Source organism: Arachis ipaensis, chromosome B4 (genome assembly GCF_059453495.1).
Source record: "Arachis ipaensis isolate K30076 ecotype BB chromosome B4, ASM5945349v1, whole genome shotgun sequence".
NCBI classification, from domain to species: domain Eukaryota; kingdom Viridiplantae; phylum Streptophyta; class Magnoliopsida; order Fabales; family Fabaceae; genus Arachis; species Arachis ipaensis.
In genome coordinates this window covers 90,255,900-90,265,955 of record NC_142439.1, presented here as the reverse complement: position 1 = coordinate 90,265,955, position 10,056 = coordinate 90,255,900, and positions in this window count along the sequence as shown.

Here is a 10,056-nt window from a genome sequence, read left to right as displayed (position 1 = left end):
GTGGTTCCTTTCACAATCATGTCAGGCTATTGAGAAGAACTCTTTCAAGATCTCTCTATATCAAATCTCCATCAAGTATTCAAGTCCCTATGTGCAATGAAAATGGGTTTTAATTTCAAGAGGGCATTACATGGGAGGGAACACGATTTAGGGGTAGTTAGAGTGGGTAGACATATGAATTGTTGTTTTAGTGTCAGGTCGGGTTTTGGTCTGGGTGGGTTTCTTGACCCGGACCCCTGACTAGGGGGCAGAAGTCGTCTAATTAAGAAATCAAAATATGGAATACGTTGTGAGTATAGTTCTTAACCAGCTAAGATCTGCCTTGTCAATTTAGAAAAGTTGTCACAAATTTTAGAAATAAAAATACTGGGAAAATGAGTCCTAGGTCATCTCCCAATGAGTTGCAGGAAAGGGTGCTAATTTATTAATCAGGAATTTTCAAGAAAGTTTGAGTTAGATAATGAGCAACTAAATAATTGTAAATTAAAGCAATAAAAACTAAGAATTATTATTAATATAAAAAGCCTTGACTGGGGGAATGATTAATTGGAAGTTCTATCTTTGTTAGAATCTTCTCAAGTGTAGTATAAAGAGGTTGTTGTTTTCACTTAGTTAAGCCTTACTAAATAAAGGAAAGTCAAGTGATTGAGCTAACTCTTATCCGCAAATCCTAGTCCTCTCCCTTAGGAAGGTCTAGCACTAGTAGAAACAGAATTAGCTAACAACTTTCAATTCAACTAAACACTTGAGCATTCCAACTCAAGTGTCTCCTCTTAATCAACCCCATGTCAAGTAGAAAATCTACTCCATTGACATGGATATAATACTCAGAAAAATATAAGAAGACATAATAAATTAAATAAAATAAAATAGAGATTTAAAATTAATTAAAAGTAAAAGTAATCCCTTGCATCAACAATCCATAAAAATAATCCAATCATAACTCTAAATAAAGTGAATAAGAACATGGAAGAGTAAGTGACAAACTAATTAAAATAAATGGAAATTAACAGAGTAAGGAAATAGGAAACAAACTAAGATAATATCTTCAACGGAGGTGATGACTCTTCAATATCCAAAAGCATAAAACTAATAAAGAAAAATGTAAAGAGAACCTAGAGGAAGAGTATTTTCTCTCTAAATTCAGATCTAAAACTAAAAGTAATCCTAATATCAATGTATGTGAATGTATCTCAATGTGTGTTGAGTCTCTGCATGTTTCCTAGATTTATTCTGTGTTTCTGGGCCGACAACTGGGTTAAAATACGGCACGAAATCACCCCCAGCATTTTCTGTTAATTCTGCAGATCGCGCATGTCACGCGTACGCGTCGGTCACGCGTCCGCATCGCTGCTCGTTTTGGTGTGTAACGCGTTCACGTCAAGCACGCATTCGCATCATTTTGCAGAACTTCAATCCACGCATACGCGTCAGGCACGCGCACGCGTCACTGCAGATTTCTTCATTTCGCGCGCACGCGTGAGCCATGCGTGCGCATCGATGCTCGCTGGTCATCTCCTTAGTTTCTTGTGTTCTTTCCATTTTTTTGCAAGCTTTCTCTCCATTTTCTAAGCCATTCCTGCCCTATGAAGCCTAAAACACTTAACACATGGATCACGTCATCGAATGGGATAAAGGAGAATTAAAATATACAATTTAAAGACTTGTAGGAAGCAAGTTTTCAACCATAGAACTAAACTAGGAAGGAATTGTAAAATCATGCAAATCATATGAATAAGTGGGTAAAGACTTGATAAAAACCACTCAATTAAATACAATATAAACCATAAAATAGTGGTTTATCACACATAATCTCAAATGGCTAGCTCCAGTCTGGTCCTCTCACAATTGGAGCTTGAGTCAGGGCGATCTTCAGCTTAACAAACGCTTGCATGCAATCCTCACTGAACTCGAACTCAATATCTTTCTGCAGCAATCTGGATAAAGGCAATGCTACCTTACTGAAGTCCTTAATGAATCTCCTGTAGAAACCTGCATGGCCAAGGAACGAACGGACTTTCCTCACAGATGAGGGGTAAGGTAAACTAGAAATGACATATACCTTTGCTGGATCTACAGAAATACCAGTATTAGACATAACATGTCCTAGTACAATTCCTTGTTTCACCATAAAGTGACATTTTTCAAAATTCAACACAAGATTTGTACTAACACACCTGTCTAATACTCTAGATAAACTATGCAAGAAAAGGCTAAAAGAATCATCATATACGCTAAAATCATCCATAAAAACCTCCATACAGTTCTCAATAAGATCAGAGAAAAGACTCATCATACACCTTTGGAAAGTGGCTGGTGCATTGCATAAGCCAAAGGGCATTCTCTTATTAGCATAAGTCCCAAAAGGACATGTAAAAGTAGTCTTTTCCTGATCTTCAGGAGCTATATGAATTTGAAAACAGCCTGTATAACCATCTAAAAAGCAGTAATGGGATTTACCTGACAGGCGATCAAGCATCTGATCAATGAATGGCAAGGGGTAATGATCCTTGCGAGTGGCTTGGTTTAGACGCCTATAGTCAATGCAAACCCTCCATGAATTCTGCACTCTAGTTGTCAGGAGCTCTCCATGCTCATTCTTTATTGTTGTGACTCCAGACTTCTTGGGCACCACTTGTACTGGACTGACCCATTCACTGTCTGAGATGGGGTAAATGATATCTGCTTCAAGTAGCCTGGTCACTTCTTTCTTGACAACTTCTAAGATGGTGGGATTCAATCTTCTTTGAGGCTGACGGACAGGCTTTGCTCCCTCTTCTAAGAATATTATGTGCTCACAAACTCGAGGGCTGATGCCTACTATATCCGCCAAGCTCCACCCAATTACTTTCTTATGTTTTCTCAGTACCCTAAGCAGCTGTTCTTCCTGTTGGGAAGTGAGTTCCCTTGCAATGATAACTGGGAACTTCTGCTTATCCTCAAGGTAAGCATACTTGAGGTGTGGAGGAAGAGACTTTAATTCCAATTTCTTCTCATGGATAGGTTCTAGATCATCCGGGGCTAGTGATAATGGCAAAGTGTCCTCATTGTGCTCAGAGGGTATCCCCACACTTAGACCTTGCTCCATGTGCTTCTCTTCTATTTCTTCTTGGTGAACTTCAGCTACAGTTTCATCAATGATATCGCACGGGAAGATAGAATGATCTTCCGGAGGGTGCTTCATAGCTTCATTTAAACTGAATTTCACTGCTCTGCCATCTATCTCAAAGGAGTAAGTTCCTGAGAATGCATCCAGCTTGAACTTCGAAGTCTTCAGGAATGGTCTTCCAAGCAGGATTGATGATGGTCTTCCTGAGTCATTAGGGTGCATTTCCAGGATATAGAAGTCAATGGGAAATGTGAGCCCCTTAATGCTCACTAATACATCTTCAGCAATTCTAACTACTGTAATAATGCTTTTATCTGCTAACAAAAAATGAGCTGCCGACCTTTTTAAGGGAGAGAGCCTCAAAGTATCATATATAGACAATGGCATTATACTAACACACGCTCCTAAATCATACATGCAGTCAGAAAATATTACACCTCCAATGGTACAGTTAACCATACATGGACTCGGATCACTACATTTTTCAGGTATACCTCCCATTAAAGCAGATATGGAACTACCTAAAGGAATAGTTTCTAATTCATTAATTTTATCTTTATGTATGCACAAATCTTTTAGAAACTTTGTGTATTTAGGTACCTGCTGAATAACATCAAAATGGGGAACAGTTACCTCAACCTTTTTGAATATTTCTACCATTTTGGGATCAAGTTCCATCTGCTTTCTGGGCTTCCTTGCAAGTTGTGGGAATGGGATAGGAAGGGCATTACTTGCAGCTTCTGCATCCCTTGGTGCTTCATTCCGTGGTTGAGCCTCTTCTTCTTCAACCATGTCTTGTACGTCCTCTTCCTCTTCAGCATCTTCCACTTCTACCACATCTTCAGCTGGGACGTGTTCTGGTGGGCTTGGCTCCTCATGGTTCCTCTCCTGCAATGTGGTTCCGGACCTCAAAGTGATGGCATTGATGCCACCTTTGGGATTAGGTAGGGGTTGAGAAGGAATTCTACTGGAGCTTGAAGGTTGGTTGGTGGAATTAGGCAATGAATCTATCCGGGAGACGAGAGCTTGTAAAGTGGCAGTCAAACCATTTAAAGTTGAGTTCAGCTGAGTCTGCATGTCTTGTTGTCCTTGTGCAAGAGAATGGAGCATCTCGTCATTTGATGAGGGATTAGAATAAGTGATCTGAGGAACTTGTTGTTGGTTGTGCTGGGGTCCTTGGGACTGTCTTAGGTGAGATGCTCTATAAAGTTGGTTCTGATTTTGCTGTCTGTTGTTGTTATTATTATTCCACCTTTGATTTCCATTGTTGTCTCTGCCTCCTCTATTATAGTTGTCCCTCCAGCCATGGTTAGAATTATCTCTCCAACCCTGGTTGGAGTTGTCTTGCCACCCTTGGTTATAGTTCCCACCTTGGTTGTAGTTGCCGCCTTAATGATTGTATCCTTGATTCGGGCGGTCATAGAAGTTATGAGTGGCTGCCACAGTGTTGTCTTCTTGTTGTAGCTGTGGACATTCATCAGTATAATGACTATAATCAGCACAGATCCCGCATACTCTTTGTGGAACCGACTGTTGGCTTTGTTGTGGTGGGGGAGGCTGAGCTTGTTGTGCTTGTTGTTGATTTAACTGCATCTGTTTCAGTAGGTTGGTCATTTCACATATACTCTGGGTAAGAGCAGTAGTCTCACTGCTAGAGGAAATCTCTGCAACAGCTTTGGGGTGGCTGTGCCTATGCCTGTGATTCCTAGTGGACTTAGCTAAGTCGCTGATCAGTTGCCATGCTTCATCTGTGGTCTTGTACTTTTTGATAGAACCATTACTAGCACCATCCAGTGTAGTCTTATCCTGGGGCTTCATGCCTTAAGTGAAGTAGCTGATCAACACTAGTATGTCAATCATGTGATGGGGGCATGCGTCTAGAAGGTTCTTAAAATGCTCCCAGTACTTATAGAGAGTCTCCGATTCACCTTGAACAATGCAGGAGATCTCTTTCCTCAGTTTATCTGTAACTTCAGCTGGAAAGTATTTTTCTAAAAATTCTCTCCTGAGCGTATCCCAGTTGGTAACAGTCACTTCAGGTTGGGAGTAGTACCACTCCCTCGCCTTTCCCTCAATAAAAAATGGGAAGGCGGTTAACAGAATAGAAGTTTCGTCTGTACCATTACGCCTAATAGTAGAACAGGCTGTCTGGAAATCCCTAAGGTGCTTGATAGCCTCTTGAGCTGGTAAGCCATGAAACTTGGGCATCAAGTTGATTAGTGCAATCTTTAGTCCAAAATATGTAGCCAGAGTTAGGTGATGCACTTGATACGGCTCCAGTGTAAAATCTGGGGCTCCAGCTTCCTGGAGAGTAATCCTCCTAGGTGCTGCCATGTTATCTAAACGTGAATCAACTGAATCAGTAGTAAGGGAGCTTATTTTGCTCTCAGATGGCGGTTCAGATTCTCCCTCAGATGAGACTGGTGAATCGATAACAACTACTTCACCACCCTCAGAGGCTAACCGATGTCAAGCTCGCCTAATACGTGAAAGAGTTCTTTCAATTTTAGGATCAAATGTGGCTAAGCTCGGATCAGGCAGTGAACGCGTCATTCAATGACAAAAACATATAGCTCATGGTAACAAAAACAAAAATAAAATATGCAAATAAAAATATGTACACTAATTAATAATCTAGCACACTAATGCAACTCCTCGGCAACGGCGCCAAAAATTGACGAGAGGGCAGAAGTCGGCTAATTAAGAAATCAAAATATGGAATACGTTGTGAGTATAGTTCTTAACCAGCTAAAATCCGCCTTGTCAATTTAGAGAAGTTGTCACAAATTTTAGAAATAAAAATACTGGGAGTATGAGTCCCAGGTTGTCTCCCAACGAGTTGCAGGAAAGGGTGCTAATTTATTAATCAGGAATTTTTAAGAAACTTTGAGTTGGATAATCAGCAACTAAATAATTGTAAATTAAAGCAATAAAAACTAAGAATTATTATTAATATAAAAAGCCTTGATTGGGGGAATGATTAATTGGAAGTTCTATCCTTGTTGGAATCTTCTCAAGTGTAGTATAAAGAGGTTGTTGTTTTCATTTAGTTAACCCTTACTAAATAAAGAAAAGTCAAGTGATTGAGCTAACCCTTATCCGCAAATCCTAGTCCTCTCCCTTGGGAAGGTCTAGTGTTAGTAGATACAGAATTAGCCAACAACTTCTAATTTAACTAAGCACTTGAGCATTCCAACTCAAGTGTCTCCTCTTAATCAACCCCCATGTCAAGTAGAAAATCTACTCCATTGACATGGATATAATACTCAGAAAAATATAAGAAGACATAATAAATTAAATAAAATAAAATAGATATTTAAAATTAATTAAAAGTAAAAGTAATCCCTTGCATCAACAATCCATAAAAATAATCCAATCGTAACTCTAAATAAAGTGAATAAGAACATTGAAGAGTAAGTGACAAACTAATTAAAATAAATGGAAATTAACAGAGTAAGGAAATAGGAAACAAACTAAGATAATATCTTCAACGGAGGTGATGACTCTTCAATATCTAAAAGCATAAAACTAATAAAGAAAAATGTAAAGAGAACCTAGAGGAATAGTAGTTTCTCTCTAGATGCAGATCTAAAACTAAAAGTAATCCTAATATCAATGTATGTGAATGTATCTCAATGTGTGTTGAGTCTCTGCATGTTCCCTAGCTTTATTCTATGTTTCTGGGCCGAAAACTGGGTTAAAACACGGCCTGAAATCGCCCCCAGCATTTTCTGTTAATTCTGCAGATCGCACATGTCATGCGTACGCGTCGGTCACGCGTTCGCGTCGCTGGTCGTTTTGGCGTGTCACGCGTTCGTGTGAAGCACGCGTTCGCGTCGTTTTGCAGAACTTCAATCCACGCGTACGCGTCAGGCACTTAACACACGAATCACGGCATCTCCTTAGTTTCCTGTGTTCCTTCCATTTTTTTGCAAGCTTCCTCTCCATTCTCTAAGCCATTCCTGCCCTATGAAGCCTGAAACACTTAACACATGGATCACGGCATCGAATGGGATAAAGGAGAATTAAAATATACAATTTAAAGACTTGTAGAAAGCAAGTTTTCAACCATAGAACTAAACTAGGAAGGAATTGTAAAATCATGCAAATCATATGAATAAGTGGATAAAGACTTGATAAAAACCACTCAATTAAACACAATATAAACCATAAAATAGTGTTTTATCAACCTCATCCCAAAAAAAAAGAACAGCTAGATTCATATCTTATGGAGATCAACATCAAATCTATGGGGATTTCATCCATATTCTCAAGGGATTCTATAACGAAAACTATAAATAAAATAAAAGGCTTAATATGCACTCAAGATATGTTATTTAACTTTAATCTTTAATTTGTTTAGATTATTATTAACTTCAGTGTTGGAGTATCTTTCAGGTATCTCCCACCATCGATTCATTTAATCATCTCCAATTGGAGATCCATCATCGTTATCCCACAAGTTAACCCAACTTGGGATTTGAAATCCAAATTAGTTCATTCACAATATTGGCATTATTTGTGGAAAATTCTACTCAGCATTTCCAAGAAAACTATTTAGACTATAACATTGTCTAAAAAATTTGCTCTCCACTACAAATTTTTTCTCTAAGATATGGTCTTAAATTTATTCCAACCTTCTCCCATCAAGGCGATGAGACAATGCAGTTATCTACTTCGACACTAGAAATATAATCACCCAAAAATATTAGCAGTCACCAGGGAAAGTCCTCAACTATTGGAGAAAAAATTCAGTAAAAGAAGAAATTAACCTAGATGATAGGATATCCTTATCCATTGAAAAAAAGGAAGAAAAAATGTGATTCCTAAATTTAAGCAGAGGTAGCACGAAGAGTGAAGGAGAAAGTAAAAAAAATAGGTATGTGTCTTGGTAGATGTTGCGTGTATATAGCAAGAGAGCCAAGAAAATTCCTTCCAACACACCTGTAATGATGCTCAAGACCACTCCCACCATCAAACACACTTTGAAATCCAAGAACATTCCTTCACCGGAATGGAACCCATACGAATATACAATAAGGTAACCAAGGAGACCTAGGGTTAGCAGCACGGTAGAGGCAAAATGTTACAGTTGTTTGTTGTAAAAATACCTATAAAAGAGATTCTGATGAGTTTTCGTCACCGTGCTATGAAGGATGCTTATTGTAAAACCAATAACCTCCAATATAACTTAAATATATTTGAGAGTAAAATGGCCTTGGAGGGACCCTTAGATGCCCTACAATACATAGCCTTGTTGATGACCCTCAATAAAACCACCCTCAGATGGTTCAATATGCTCTCGCCCAAGTGTAGCTCCACCTTCCAAGATTTATTGGAGCACTTCTTGAATAATTTTACTACGAAGAGAAGCCACCCAAGACCTACCTAAAGCTATACTCCCTGGTTCAAAAGTATGAGGAATCCCTAAGGGACTATTTAGATCACTTCAATGATAGGAAGCACTCATGGCATTAATAAAAGGTCTATGAGAGCACCCTCCTTTCCAAAAGAGTCATACTAAGATTCCTTCTCATACCATGAGCGACATCCAAAGTTGTGGGCACCATTATTTACTATAGAAAAGGGGCTAAAAGGTGGTAAAGATCTACCTTAGTTAAAACTATAGATCACCACTAGCCTTTTTCCTTTCCTCTTTATGCACGAGAGAGCAATGAAGAGCGGAGTGAAGGTAACTATGGGGCTTGAAGCAGCGATATTAGTACATTGTGCTACTACAAATAATTGAGATTAGAGGATTTGAAGTAGCGAAGAGTGATAAACCCCAATTTTGTGGTTTATCTTGTACTTAATTTAGGGAATTTTATCACCTTTTCTCACATTTATTCAATGAAATAGCATGGTTTTGTAATTCTCCTTTAATTTGTGCTTAAGTGTAAAAACATGCTTTTTGGGCCTTAAAATAGCTAGATTTAATTCACTTTAATTCCATTCGATGCCTTCATGTGTTTGTTGAGTGATTTCAGGTTCATAAGGCAAATATTGGATGGAAGAAGTGAAGAGAAAAGCATGAAAAGTGGAGAATTCATGGAAAAATGAGGATTTGGAGTGAATACATCGACGCGCATGCATGGAAGACGGGTACGCGTGAGAAGGAAAAGCCAAGTGACAAGTACGCGTGACCCATGCGTATGCGTCACAGCTAGCACGTGACCTCATTAAAGTGAAACCACTGGGGGCAATTTCTGAGCTGCCCAGGCCCAAATCTAACTCATTCCTAAGGCTATTTCATGAAGAATTCAAGCTTGGGCAAAGGGGGAGCAATTAGTTGTAGATTAGGAAGCATATAGTTAGTTTCTAGAGAGAGAATCTCCCTCTTCTCTCTAGAATTAGGTTAGGAATAGGTCAAATTCTCCTAGATCTAGGTTTAATTCCTTGTTTTCATCTTGTCTTCTTTACAATTCCTTGTTGTATTGTTTTGATTCTCCTATTTTCTCTTGTTAATTTCTTATTTTTGCCATTTTTATGTTGTGAACACTCTTATTAATTTCCATCTCTTTAATGCAATTTTGATGTATTTCATGCTTAGTGTGCTCTCTTTAGTTGTTGTTGTTAATTTCTTGTATTGGGTAGTAGTAGATTTTCATTCAATGCAATTTCATGTTTGATGTTCTTTTATTGTTAATTGGATTATTGTTATTGTTTCCTTGCAATTGGTAGTTGTTAGATTTTATATTTCTTGCACTTTAATATGCTTTCTTTTTATGCCTTCCAAGTGTTTGACAAAATACTTGGTTGGATGTTAGAGTAGATTTTTGAGCATTCTTGACTTGGATAGAGGAATTAAGCAATCTTGAGTCATTAAGACCTAACCTCTGTTAATGATCTAGAGTTGTTAGCTAGTATTATTTCCATTGACTCTAATCTCTTGCTAATTCAATTAGTAAGTTGATTAGGACTTTTGGATTGAGATTAGCTAGTCTTAT